This window comes from Pan troglodytes, chromosome 18 (genome assembly GCF_028858775.2).
Source record: "Pan troglodytes isolate AG18354 chromosome 18, NHGRI_mPanTro3-v2.0_pri, whole genome shotgun sequence".
Classification (NCBI taxonomy): Eukaryota; Metazoa; Chordata; class Mammalia; order Primates; family Hominidae; genus Pan; species Pan troglodytes.
Genome location: NC_072416.2, coordinates 45,319,088 through 45,334,611, shown reverse-complemented (window position 1 = coordinate 45,334,611; position 15,524 = coordinate 45,319,088). Strand labels below are relative to the sequence as shown.

At 37.4% G+C, this 15,524-nt stretch overlaps 1 protein-coding gene across 2 annotated transcripts in view; it reads left to right on the top strand.

Moving 5' to 3' along the window:
- Positions 1 to 15,524, top strand: part of ITFG1 (integrin alpha FG-GAP repeat containing 1) — a 255,382-nt gene that overhangs the window by 102,690 nt on the left and 137,168 nt on the right. The gene's annotated exons all lie outside the window — the stretch shown is intronic.

Sequence of the window (15,524 nt, the reverse complement as noted above, 5' to 3'; positions counted from 1 at the left end):
CTGTAAAACAAAAATGAACATTTAGTCTAAAGTAAACAGTTATATTTCACTCAATAAAACTTAATCTTTAAAAGTTCAAAAGTTGTTATAGGCAAATGACCCAATTATATTTTGAGACCGAAGACACTGGTGGTTAAGAACTGACTCTAGGCTTTGATCTCAGTCCAACCACTTACCATCTGTGTGACTTTGGTCATATTACCCAGACTCTTCATGTGTGAAATAAGTGTAATAATTGTACCTCTGTCATGGAGTTATAGTAAAGATTAAATAAGGTAAAAGTAAATGAACCACTTAGAAAGATACTCTTGGCATACTCATTTTACATTTAGTAAATGTTGTTACATTATTGTTGCTTGTTTTGTAATGACATTGGAAATTCCACCATGACTATTGATACTTTTTGTATATGTCAACTGTGAGTACATTTATTGCATTAGCAGTGACTTTTAATGCTGCAATTACTTTAATTTTTGAAATAGAAGTATCAGTAGATAAACCAATATAGTTAAACTCATAATTAGCTTGAATCCTGACAGATGCCATAAATATGAGTATTCCTAAATTTTAATACCTTATCGTTTTATTCATCTCACAATTAATTATATTCCTTAGCCCTTATTCTTTCTTTCCTTTTACATTATTTTTCTGAGCATTAATTTATTTGTTGACGCTGGAATTACTAATGATTCAGCTCCATATTCAGAACCAGGCTCATGATACAAAACAACTTCTCCAGAAGAAGTCAGACCTGTTACTGCTTTTAACTCCAAACAGTGTTGTCCTGAAATCTGATATTTAGAGAAATATTTATCATTAGTGAGTGTCCCTAAACTATTTATAGAAAAGTATGGAGAGTCTGTACGTTAACTTTCCTAAGCACGTTGGTTTGAAATTATAATGTCTCTGCATCGTGTTTGTAGAGTTTTCCAAGGACATGATCAGGGTGCTCTGTTATGCAGAGTTTACTTGTAACCTATGTGTGTGAAACAGATCTGATATAGCCAAAACAAACTTCTGAATGGAACGTGAGTGTTGTTCCTTTTAAAAGCATAGTGGCACATAAAAACAAAGAACTGTAAAATTACTTTATTTTAGACATTGGCTCTATTCAGAAGAATAAGAAATTACATTTTAAATTCATTTAATCCTGTGATTACTCATCCTTAGAATATCTAAATAATTTATATTTTACTATAAACGTTCTTTATCAACAGTGTTTTTGTTAACAATTCCTTTGCCATTCAGCAATACAGATGGTATCAACTGCTAACTCAGCAGTGAACATTTTAGCTCTGCAGGAAAAATAAAGGCAGTTGTACTTTTTTATGAAAGTCTTAATACCATTATAAAAGCAGTTGTGTAAAACTCAGTTATTTCTTTTCTGTTCTTTTAAGATGGATGAGAATTGAAGGATAGATTTCAGTTCATCTTAGTGTTCATTCCATCACAGATGAGAAGTAGCCCTAACTTTAAATTAAATATAAATATTATTTAGAGTTGCTGTTACATTTCTGTAGGAAAATTTGACAAATCATATGAAAATTAATGTTCTAGACCTTGTTAGATCATTTTCTAAAATTCAAAAACAGATTGTGATTTCCTAGTAATAAGTAAATGTTTGATTAACACTGGTACTATAGAAGTTATGTTAATAGGCCGGGCGTGGTGGCTCACGCCTGTAATCCCAGCACTTTGGGAGGCCGAGGCATGTGGATCACGAGGTCAAGAGATCGAGGAGGCCATCCTGGCCAACATGGTGAAACCCCATCTCTATTAAAAATATAAAAATTAGCTGGGCGTGGTGGCAGGCGCCTGTAGTCCCAGCTACTTGGGAGGCTGAAGCAGGAGAATCGCTTGAACCCAGGAGGCAGAGGTTGCAGTGAGCCAAGATCACACCATTGCACTCCAGCCTGGGCGACAGAGCAAGACGCCATCTCAAAAAAAAAAAAAAAAAAAAAAAAAAGAAGTTATGTTAATAATGTATCATTATGTCGAGCACATAGAGTGAATATTTCTTCCTTCTTTTGAGAATTTAATCTAGTGACTGTGTTTAAGAATGTGACTCCTAGTCTTCATTCTGACTATTCCTATCACCTTTGTATGATACAGCCAAAATGTTGACATATTTAAGAAGAGTTTTATTGTTACTAATATATTGCAAGTCACGAATGAAACTGGATAGCAAAACCTGAGCTTCCACTGGGCTCTTATCGGAGTTCCAAGCCTAGAAGTAGCTAAAAATAAAAAAAGTTTTTGGCAGCAAAGAAGCACACTCAGAAGTCGGAGTATCAGCCATGAGAACATCCCAAGCCTATTAAATGGCAAGTAAATCTGTAAATGGCCAAATGTAATATATTGCCTGTTAGTTAATGCTGGGAAGAAAATGGCTTTTGTTTATAAAGTAATTTTAGTTTGTATTACTTTACCATGGTTTTTCATGGGTTGGTTATTATCTTTACTTTATAAATATGAAAATAGTCTGAGATAAATCAGACAGCTTATCCAATATCATGCATCCTAATTCAGTTATAATCTGCATTTTCATCAGCATCCTCAGCTTTATACAATAATTTAGCTTCACATTATTGACCCTGACTCATCAATGAAAGGTTACATTATGTTGCAGATGTTCTACTTTTTCAAAAGGCATGGAGGCTGATAGTACAAAGGCCTACATCTGTGGAAACATTTCTAGCCACTGTTCTTTTTCACGTTCTCTATGAAGTAGAGATGCCGGTGAGGCTGCAGAGAAAAGGGAACACTTATACACTGTTAGTGGGAATCTAGATTAGTCGAGCCACTGTGGAAAGCAGTTTGGAGATTTTTCCAATAACTTAGAACTGCCATTCGACCCAGCAATCCCATTACTGGGTATATACCCAAAGGAAAATAAACTGTTTTACCGAAAAGACACATGCACATGTATGTTCATTGCGGCACTATTCACAATAGCAGAGACGTGGAATCAATGTAGGTGCCCATCAATAGTGGATTGGATTTTTTAAAATATGGTATAAATACATTGTGGAATACCATGCAGCCATGAAAAATAACAAAATCATGTACTTTACAGCAACATGGATGCAGCTAGAGGCCATTTTCCTAGGCGAATTAACACAGGCACAGAAAATCAAACACTGCATGTTCTCACTAATAAGTGGGAGCTAAACAGTGCATACTCATCATGGACATAAAAATTCCAACAGTAGACACTGGGAACTACTAGAGAGGGAAGAGAGGAAGGAGATCAACAGTTGAAAAACTAACAATGGGGTACTGTGCTCAGTACCTGGGTGATGGGATCAGTCACACCCCAAAACTCAGTACCATGCAGTATACCCATGTAATAAATTTGCACATATACCCTGTGAATCTAAAATGTTGAAATTATCTAAAAGTTGAAATTATAAATGTTAAAAGAAGAAAGAAATATTGTCCTGGATGTAAACTCATTCTGTGTCATTATTGAAGAAGACCTCATATTGCTATGTTCGCTTGCCTTCACTCAACCAACTCCAACTTGATTAGTTGGAATTTGTAAAGATCAAAAAATTTTCTTTCAATAATATTGCATATTCATCTGCTATAATGAATCCCATACTAAAATTCTTAGTCCCATAATAAAATGGAAAAAAAACTCCACTAATTAGTTCTGAGGGAAGAAACCTCTGTAGACAGTGAGAGTTAATTCTACCATTAATTCCAATGGAGATATATTAAAAGATATATTACACATTATTTATCAGCAATCAATTTTTAATTAAAGTTTTAATAGATACCCTTACACACTAAATTTATAGGTATAAAGTTGCATTCCTTTATGATTTTTAAATTTTCTCTAAGTCTTTAGATACGACTCCTTCATGTTTTTAGTATTATTTGCCTTTTTAATTTCTTTCATCAGACTTGATAAAGGCTTCTTTCTCCGTTTTTTTTTCTTTGTTTTGTTTTGTTTTTGAGACGGAGTCTTGCTCTGTCACCCAGTCTGGAGTGCAGTGGCGCGATCTCCACATACTGCAAGCTCCGCCTCCCGGGTTCACGCCATTCTCCTGCCTCAGCCTCCCGAGTAGCTGGGACTAGAGGCGCCTGCCACCACGCCCGGCTAATTTTTTGTATTTTTAGTAGAGATGGGATTTCACCATGTTAGCCAGGATGGTCTCGATCTCCTGACCTTGTGATCCAACCGCCTAGGCCTCCCAAAATGCTGGGATTACAGGCGTGAGCCACCGCGCCCGGCCTCTTTCTCCATTTTATTATTTCAGTCATGTCTGTGTTTTTGTTAGTATTGTAGAGGTTCAAAGAATCACCTTTATTTTCAGTAAGATGAATTTCTTCTATGAATATTTTATGTTTATTTTTACATTTTTTCCTGTTTTGCTTTCTTCAAGTTTTTTTTTTTTATTTTTTTACATTATTTCATTGAATACTAAACTAATAGAAGTTTACTCTTGTTTTCTATTAAGTGCTTTTAAGACTAAATATTGTGAGCTTGACTTCAGGTCATATATTTTGATAAGTGGTTTCATTGTTCTTTTTTATTTAAAATCTTGCATATAGACAGAATTATTTAGAAAGGTATCTTAAAGGGTTCACATAAATATGTTTGGGCCCAAAGTTGTTTTTATGGTGGTTTTTTGGATTTTAGTCTATCTCTTCATTTTTTATGCTTTTAATATGGCATTGCAAATATAAATGTGGCTTGTGCAATACTTTTAGAAACTTGTTGAAATGTTTCTGGTGGTTTAATAGCTCAGTCAATGGTTATCTGAAATATCATTCCAGTTAATTATGTTATTTAAATCTTTATTTTTATTTTCTTTTCTGCCTTTTGTTGGATTATTCAACATTTTCTTCCTTTTATAGTTCCTAAGGTGGTTAACATATTAAAATGTTTATTTTTGTCATTGTCGTTATTAAATATTAATACCTATACTTAAATTTTACCTTTAATGAACTACTGGAGTTAATATGTAAGGCAAGTATTTTAGGACACTTCTAGTTCTCTCTCTCCCCACCCCGATTACTTCTCGTTCAGTGGTATTATCAATTGATGGAATGATTTTCACGTTTTGTTGCTACAGTTATTTACACTTAGCTACAGGGTTTACTGATTTCTCTGATCACCATTGGATATTATATCTTTTGTTCTTTCTTCAGTTTCCATTTTTCTGGACACATTATCAAGTAATTCTATCTGGGAGGGTCTGCAGCCTCTTTCTGAAACTTTACATGTCTGAAATTTTCTTTATTTTCCCCCAGCCTGAATTGCTAACTTGGCTGAGTATAGAATTCTAGATTCAAAATTATTTTACTTCATATCCTTAAAAACACTTCACCATTAAATTCTGATATTCACTTTTGCTAGTCAAATCTGGTGATAATCTGGTTGTTCATTGCAGGTAACCTCTTATGTTCTTTCTAAGATACTGGATTTGTACTTTATCCATAGTAGTTTGAAATGTTACCATGTGGAGTTGAATTGTGACTCCTGTAAATTTCTATTTGTTATTTTTGTCTTCTGTTTCATTCTCTTAGGTTTTTTTTCTTGGTTAATTTGTTTCTAAAGCTCATATTAGAACACATGAGGGAAGTTGTAGGTCGGCCCTCCTTGTCTCTCTGCCCATACCCTCACATTTTTTAACTTGTATCTTTTGTGCTGTGTTCTTGAAAAATGTCTTTGTTCAGCTCAATAACTACCCTGATTATAGAAGTGAACAAGACAGAAATGAAATTTACTCACTACAAAGTACTAGTCACCACTGTGAAAGCAACCCAGAAAATATTACTAACAGTGGGTCATAAGTATCATTTTCCAAGCAGTTTATATGTATAAGACAGCACATCATTAATTACAGAGAGAGAGTAGTAAATGATATATGAGTGTATATACTTGTCTTTCCAGACAAATTATGTTGGTAAATTTCATTACTTATACACTAGTGGTACCAAGGTAAATTTCATCATTTTCCATATGTCCATGAAGTGCACTGAGTACACTTCTAAGTTTGTTTTTACATAAAATTATACTGTGATAAAGTAAAGTAAGCTTTTTAGCTGTTGAATCATCAACATATACAGTTAACTTTTGTATTTCATAAGGCAGTGCTGGGAAAGGAGAATGCCATTCTGAGATAATATACTTAAATCCATTTTATTTAATATCAATCAGCTTTTTTACAAGAATAGTGGCCACAAAGTTTTATGACTCCTAAGGAATAGTAGCAGTCCTCTTCAAAAGAAGAGTGACATGGAAGATTTTGCACTTTTTTTTGGTAAATCTTAACCATCTGTATGAATCAGACTAGTGGTTATCATGTGTGGAATCACCAGGATGACAAGATGGAAAATCCCTCTCCTAATAGTCTGTGAATAGGACAAGACTTAGATTCAGGCCTGTCTTGTTATATATATACTTTCAGTCACATATATTAATAAAAGGAGAAATAAAACACAAATGGAGAAACAAATGTACAGACAACATTTATGCTCAAAGGAATTCAGGTCAGCGTGCATTGTGAAACACATGCACTACGTCATCTCTCACATACAGTTAACCGAAAGTTTATTGTTAAATGCACCTTTGGATAAGAGAATTAAATAAAGATCATGTACTTTGGATCTCAGTTGAAATGCCAGTGCTGCCACTTATACTTCTGTTTCCTTTTGTCACTTACTTGACCTGTCTATGTATCTGTAAATTTATAAAATGAAGGTGGTTATACCTACCCTGAAAATTCCTTGTGAAGATTGAAATACCATTCCTTTCCCTTTCCCTCTTAAGCTTAACTAAGAAACCTGTAATTAAGCTAGACTGGCACAACATGAGCGATGACTTTAATTCCAAGAGATCTGTGACAGCTAGGTAACCTCCTACTGACTGTAGACTACACAGATTATTGATACGGAAAGAACTGATGGCTATTTCATTTCTATTCTTTTTCTACAACTATAAATCCCAAAGGGTTGTTTATTTATGTTTCAGAACATTTAAAACATGTAAGTTAAAATGTATCAACCTAAGAATTTTTTTTTTTTTCCAAATCCCAGTGACTTAGTCCGATCAGACTAATTTAAGTAAGGGTAGAATCAGTTGAAAACTTGCAACGGAAAATTATTAACAGGCCAGGTGTGGTGGCTCAAGTCTGTAATCCTAGCACTTTCAGAGGCCAAGGTGAGAGGATCGCTTGAGCCCAGAAGTTCAACACCAGCCTGGGCAACATAGTGGGACCCCATCTCTACAAAAAATAAAATGAAATAAATTAGCCAGGCATGGTGGCAGGCACCTGTGTTCCTAGGGACTCAGGAGGCCTGAGTAGGAGGATCACCTGAGCCTAGGAATTGAAGGCTGCAGTGAGCTATAATTACACCACTGCATTCCAGCCTGGGTGACAGAGTCAGACCTTGTCTCTAAGGAAATAAAAGGAAAAAGAAAATGGCTAACACTAAAAGGGAGGATTAAAAGGTTTCAGCAGGAAGTGTATTTCTGTAGATTTCCGGAAGTAACTTAAAATGTCCAAATCTTTCCGGATCCTCACTTTGCAACCTTTTCCCCCTAAGGCTGATAGATTAAGTGCTATATTGGGTAACTGTTTTCAATGTTGTGTATGTGAGTTTTTAAAGCTCATAATAAGTCTTTGGTAGCAAGATACATCTCTTTACATAAGCCCATCACCTTTTCTCACTTTCTTCATAAGCAAAGACAGAAATAAAGAATATATACTATACGGAAAGAATGTAAAAGGAAAATATAAATCAGCATTATTGTCTTTTTTTTTTTTTGAGACGGAGTCTCGCTCTGTCATCCAGGCTGGAGTGCAGTTGTGCGATCTCGGCTCACTGCAAGCTCCGCCCCCTGGGTTCACGCCATTCTCCTGCCTCAGCCTCCAGAGTACCTGGGACTACAGGCGCCCGCCACCATGCCTGGCTAATTTTTTTGTATTTTTAGTAGAGACGGGGTTTCACCTTGTTAGCCAGGATGGTCTTCATCTCCTGACCTCGTGATCCACCCGCCTCAGCCTCCCAAAGTGCTGGGATTACAGGCGTGAGCTACCGCGCCCAGCCTATCGTCTATTTTTCTTCACATATTTGTCACTAAATCTAAATATCAAGACCTCGTCTCTGTTTTTGTAGAGAAGAAGCTTAGTTCAGACTGATCTAAGTGTTTTCTTCGTACCAATGTGCAAACATAGCAAATGTAAGTCAGGTAACAAGGCGATGTGGCACAGTGGCATGAGAATTAGACTTGATATAAAAAGATTTGCTTTAAAGGCCTGGCTTAGTGCCATAATTTCTGCATCTGTGAAATGAAGCATATACTTCTGGTGCATTACGGAGAAGTTGTCAAAATAAGAGTGTAAATGAGAGAGGAAAGTATGGGGTGTTCCATTAAATTAGGCTTTATTTATCTTTAATTTCTTGGTAACAGCTTTTTAATCCCACAAAGTAAGTTTTTACAACGTTTAAATTGTCTATGTCTAGTGATTGCAGCATTAAGATCTTGGACATAGGGCTGAAGGGCTCCTCAAGTACCGCCAAAGTGGGAGCCCAGGCAGAGGAGGCACTGAGAGCGAGCGAGGGCTGTGAGGACTGCCAGCACGCTGTCACCTCTCAATAGTATAATCATTTAAATATACTATGTATTAGTCATTAACATTGCTAAAAAAAAATACCAAAAATGTCATACCTAAAGAAGAGGTCTTTTCCTCAGCAGGACTTCTTTTAACTGAAGTGTTTGGGAGCAGTGCTTATGACTTATTTTAAAAGACAAATTTCTCTAGTCTTTTAAATATGAATACAAATTTTGACTATTAAAAGTGACTGGTAACCCTTCCGTTAATAGAAAAAAAGCAAATACAAGTTCCTCGAGAGCAGGAGTCTTAAAGAACCAGAACAATTCCCTCTCTGTTTTAGTAGCAGGTACTTATTTTTTCTTGTGCTTCTTTTCAAATTTACCACACCATAGCCTTGCTTTTATAATCAGAAACCTCAGAAACATAAAGATTTTTTTTTTTTTGAAGACTCATTGGGGAAACTAGACAAGGTCACATCTATATGGTTGGCTGCCTCTTCAGTATCTGGCATCCATGAGAAAATACCTAATGAAGTGAGTTAGTGGGCCAAGTCTTGAGTTTGTCCAGTGCTATAGTCTAACAATAAAAAACCTGGTTGATTTTGATCAACCAATAAAATGAGTCCTGTTAAACAAAATTTTAAGTAGGACTTTTGAATAGGTTGTTGGAAATAAGCACCAGATATAGATGAAATCGTTTTATAATTGATTCTCTGTCAAATCAGGCATTCCCTATATTATTGTCATTTGTCAGTCATGAAATATTTAGCTAGAAAAAATTGGAAATAGCTGGGCACGATGGCTCACGCCTGTAATCCCAGTACTTTGGGAGGCTGAGGTGGACGGATCACTTGAGGTCAGGAGTTCAAGACCAGCCTGGCCAACATAGTGAACCCTTGTCTCTACTAAAAATGCAACAATTAGCCGGCATAGTGGCGGGCGCCTGTAGTCCCACCTACTCGGGAGGCTGAGGCAGGAGAATTGCTGGAACCTGGAAGACGGAGGTTGCAGTGAGCTGAATCATGCCATTGCACTCCAGCCTGGGCGACAGTGCCATCTCAAAAAAAAAAAAAAAAGAAGAAGAAGAAGAAAAGAAAGAGAAAAATTGGAAATACTGCCAGTTTGAAATAGAATTCATGTTTACTGTAAATCAACACAGACTCAGTAAGGCACTTGCAGGTTTGACCTTTTTATATTATAATACATTAATTTACATTTTCTCTAGTTTTTACTCCATTGTCTCTCAGTGAAAATCTGCACCAAGAATCATCTTGAACTCTTTGTTCCTATGGGAAGGAGGATTGCCTAATGGTGCTTGTTTTGTTCACTGATCTGTGTGTTTTATTCTCATTTGTCTTTTAGGAAATCTCTCTAGTCATGAATGTTATTTACTTTTATTAAGGCACATAGATTTCTGTGTTGCAATACTTTTTAAAAATTATACTCCTGGGCTTTTAGGGCTGAAAGGAAATATAAAATCATATAGTCTACTTATTTATGAATTAATTAGGGCACAGAGAACTTAAGTGATTTATCTAAGATCACTCACTTAGTAGTAGAATTGAGTGGATCACTCAATTAGAAGTAGATCCAGTTCATTGCATAATCTTTTTTACTGTGCTATGTATTTATTCAATAATTTGTCTATACTTACAAAGGAGCATTATGCTAGAATCTGAAAATAAATAACTGAAATTCGGTACTCGCTACCAGCACTAACATTCTGTATTCAGAATTCCATCAAGTGTTTCAAGATGTCTTGTTTATATTAAATTCTTTAAGCCATCTGCCTTCTATTTTAATGTATATTGTAAGAATCATTAAAGCCAAATTTATTGTTAAAATCTTGGAGATGCATAGACAGCAGCCCTTCAGCTGTGAGTTTTTGCCTCCATGGCTATCCAAACACATCATTTTACCACCAAGTAACAGTCACTGGAATTCAGAACTGTCACTCTAGGAACGGTGGAATAGTCTCCAGTTCCTCCAGGTCTTTCTTTGCCCAGGGACCTTATCCTTCTTCCCTTACCTGCTGCCCTCAGGGGTGTGAAGAACTGGACCTTCCTTCAGCCTTCAGCCATTCATGTCAGAGGTCTCCAACACACCATTGTGACCAAGTGGTAGGGATGGCTGACTAGAAGCATTTCAAGCACACCTCATACTTCAGAGAGCAAAATAGCATGTAGACTATTACAGTTAGAATAGATTTTCCAAGAAGGAACATGAGGAAGTCAACAGAAAAGCAACAAGAAAAAAATAGGAAGCAGAAGGAAAACAGGAAGCCTATTTGACCAGGGTGGGCCAGGAACTGGGAGTGATTCCCCATTACAGGAAAAGGTGAATGAAACTCTTTCTGCAGTCCACTTTCCCACTGGGGAATCATACAATCCAGACCATAGGAGAGTACTATGTCCCTCTCAACTCCTGAATCTAACTTAGGGAGTAGCCAGGAGACTATGAGAAGGAACTACTCCAGGGAAAGAACATCCCATGCCCTTTCTGAAACATAAGTGGCAACCGTAAGACACCACTCTTTCTCCTACCTTTTAGCAGACTATGCACAGTCCCAGGAACGAGGCCAGAACTGATAAGCAAGTGTGGCATTGGCTCCAGCCAAGGTTATGGGATCCGGGGACCTCCCCATCCTGGAATTGGGCTGGGAGGGGTTTCACCTGGGAGCCACAGTTTTATGGCCTGGGGTTATATTGCAGTCCAAAGACAAACTGCTTGTGATTTGGCTGGCTGCCTCAGCTCGATGCCAGTGGCAGGCCATAGGATGGTATCCCGCTAGGTTGAGAGCATGACAGCAAGGCAGGTCTCACTACCACCTGCTAGGCTATGGAACCCGAGCCACCCCACTTACCCCATGCTGGTTAGTTGGAACAGAAAGAGTTGCTCCACTTCTAACTATTGCTCCAGTGGCCTGAGAACTGTCCTCCAACCCCCATCAGGGCTGGCACTTGTACTGGCCATTAGGAGGACCAGGTATAGACCTGCCCATCTCAGCCCCACCCTGCTTTCTCCTCTACCCAACACCACCAGCTTTCCCCTCTATTTCCCACCTTGGAAGCAAAGTACAGGACTGAGACCGCTGAGAATTCTGTGGCCCAACCCATTGCCTGGGAAACCCAAGTACATCACCAAGTTAACAAAGGTCAAGCCTTAACTGTAATACCACCACTGCAGCTGGCTCTCACCTGCACGCACTGCCTACTGGCCAGGATATCAACATGCACAGCCACTACAAAGTCTGATAGTTTCATCCTGGAAGTAAACAGCATTGCAGCCTAAAAGGAAACAGCATTGTCTAACCTAACCGAATATTCTGAATGTCAGACAAAGGCGAGTAAAGGTAGCAGATCTCATTCCTGCCTGTCAAAGCCATGGTGCTGGTACCGCCCTTCACTCCCCAAGCGGAGACCTCAGCAGATTTCACCAGGGGCCTGAGGACTCCCCCACCACCCCTCTCAGGGCTGGTGTGTACATCTGCCATGGGGGGCCTGAGTGCAGGGTTCCCCAATCCGGCTTTACTCAGCTTTACCACCCCATCCTAGAGAGAAGGTGACTCAAGCCCTTGAGCACTCCAGGGCCCAACCCACCACCTGGAACACTGAAAGCGCTTCTACAGGTGTTAACAAAGATCACATATAAACCCTACTGCTATCATGGCAGCCTGCTCTAACTGGCATGTACCACCTACTGACCAGGTCAGCCTCCAAAACACAAGGCAAATCTGCTGAAAAAGATGCACAGCACTCAGGAAGGAGACAGGCTTCATGTGACCTCTGCATCCACCATCACCCATGCCACCCTGGCTTCTCAGTATTCTGAAGTGGCTTCTTCATCCACCCAGTACACCGCTACTACAACTGCCATTTTATAAAGCCACCACATTAAAGCTATTTATAACTTATATTGTACAGAGTCTTTGCTACTGAACATACCCAGAAGCAAAGAGAAACAGCCCTACATAACATCATAGTCACATCCTGAAGAGAAAAAAAAAATTTCCCCCCAAAGAAAGTAAATTCAAAAGCAAGAAGAAGCAACTGTTTTCTCATTTGCAAAGAAATCAGTGTAATAATGCTGAAGTATTTAATAGCAAAGGGTTATGGCATCCCCAAAGAAACAGTAATTCTCTGGTAATAGATCCTAACCAAAAAGAAATAATCAAAATACCAATTTAAATTATTGATTGTAAAGAATCTCATGGAAATAAAAAGACAAATCTGAAAACCAGTACTGATGAATCAACAAATTAATTTTGAATATGAATGACAAGTGTACCAATGAGATGGATATCATTATTTCTAAAAAAGCCAGAACTGCTAGAAAATAAAAAATTATTGAAGGAATTAAACAAGACAGTTGAAAGCTTCAACAAGAGACTAGAGCAAGCAAAGGAGAGAATCTCACTGCTTGAAACAAATCTTTTAAATTAATAGAGTCAGAAAAAAAGAAAAAAATGAACAAAGACTTCAATATGTACTACATAGTAATGATTACACTTATGAATCCTTGGTATTTCCAAAAGAGAAGAAAAAGTAACAAGACTGGAAAACCTATTTAAGGAAATACTACGTTAAAATTTCCCTAGTCTTGCAAAAGATTTACACATTCAAATATAAGAGGCCCAGCAAATACCAGAAAAGTGCATTGCAAGACATAGTTCACCAAGAAATATAGTTATCAAACTGTATAAAGTCAACATGTAGGAAAAAATCTGATGTCTAGTTGCCTATAGGAGAAACCTTATCATAGTAGCAGTGGACTTCTCAGTGTGAGACTTAACAAGCCAGAATGGATTGAGAGCCTTTTTTCTGAGTTCTTAAAGAGAAAAAAAAAAAAAAAAGCAAACTGTCAATCAGGAATTTTATATCCTGGTAGAATAAGCTTGATAAATGAAGTAGAAATAAAGTCTTTGCCACAAAAGCAAACATCAAGGGAAGTGGTCACAAATAGACTGGACCTACAAGGAATACTCAAAGGAATTCTAAACATGGAAACAAAGGGTTAGTACTTACCACCATAAAAGTGCGGGAAAGTATAAAATATTAACCTTGAATGTAAATGACATAAATATTCCACTTAAAAGATATAAATTGATGGAATGGGTTTTTAAAAATCAGCCATCTACATGCTGCTTATAAGAAATCCTCTCAGCTGGTAAAGACACTTACAGACTGTGGGTAAAGGAGTTGGAAAAAGATTTTCCTCACATGAATGGAAACCAAAAGCAAGCAGGAGTAACTATATTCATATCAGATAGAACATACTTTAAATCAAAAACAGTAAAAAAGAAAGAATGTCATTTTATAATGAGAAAGGAATCAAGTCAACAAGAGAATATAACAATCCTAATATATATACACTCAGCACCAGAGCACCCAGATTCATAAAACAAATATTACTACACCTAAAGACAAAGATAGACAATAATACAATAATAGTGGGGAACTTCAACAGGACACTCACAGCAACTGACAGAAAGAACATTGAGACAGAAAAACCACAAACACTAGACTTAAATTGGACTCTAGACCAAATGGATTTAATAGACACATGTAGAACATTCTAACCATATAATTCTTCTCATCGGAACATGGAACATTCTCCAAAATAGACCATATGTTACCACAAAGCAAGTCTCAAAAAATTTTTCAAAATCAAATTCATGTCAAGTATCTTTTCAGATCACAGCAGAATAAAACTAGAAATCAATACCAACGGAAATTCTCAAAACTATATAAATAGCCAGGCGTGGTGGCCCAAGCCTATAATCCTAGCACTTTGGGAGACCGAGGCCACTGGATCACCTGAGGTCAGGAGTTTGAGACCAGCCTGACCAACATGGTGAAACCCCATCTCTACTAAAAATACAAAAATTAACTGGGCGTGATGGCGTGTACCTGTAATCCCAGCTACTCAGGAGGCTGAGGCAGGAGAATCGCTTGAATCCGGGAGGCGGAAGTTTCAGTGAGCCGAGATTGTGCCACTGCACTCCAGCCTGGGCGACAGAGCCAGACTGCATCTCAAAAAAACAAAACAAGAAACTGTATAAATAGACAGAATTGACAACACACTCCTGAACAGTCTTTGAATCAACGATGAAATTAAAAAGGAAATTAAACTTTTTTTGAACAGAATGAAAGTGGAAACAATATGTTAAAACCTCTAGGATATAGCAAAAGCAGTGCTAAGAGGGAAGTTTAGAGTGTTAAATGCCTACATTAAAAAAAAAAAAAAAAGGCTGTACTTGGTGGTTCATCTCTGTAGTCTCAGCACCTTTGGGCAGCTGAGGCAGAAGGATCCCTTGAGCCCAGGAGTTCAGGACCAGCCTGGCCAACATCGTGAGACCTACCTCTACAAACAATTTAAAAATAAAATAAAATAAAATAAAAAACAGAAAAAACTTAGCCGGGACATGGTGATGCATGCCTGTAGACTCAGCTACCTAGGAGGCTAAGGTGGGAAGATCGCTTGAGCTCAGAAGGTCTAGGCTGCAATAAGTCACGATTGTGCCACTTGTACTTCAGCCTGGGCAACAGAGTGAGGCCCTGCCTCCAAAAACAAAGGTAATTAACAAACTAACATCAAACCTGAAGGAACTAGAAACACATGAACGAACCAAACCCAAAGCTAGCAGAAGAAAAGAAATAATAAAAATTAAAGCAGAACTAAATAAAATTGAGACCAAAGAAATACAAAGAATCAAGACAACAAAAAGTTGGTTGTTGAAAATGTAAACAAAATTGATAAACCACTCCCTCTAATAACCAAGAAACAGAAGATTCAGATAAATACAATCAGAAATGAAAAAGAAGACATTACAACTGATAGAACATAAATATGAAAGATCATCAGAGAATACTATGAACAACTCTATGCTCACAAACTAGAAAACCTAGGGGAAATGGATAAATTCCTGGAAACGTAACCTCTCAAGATAGGA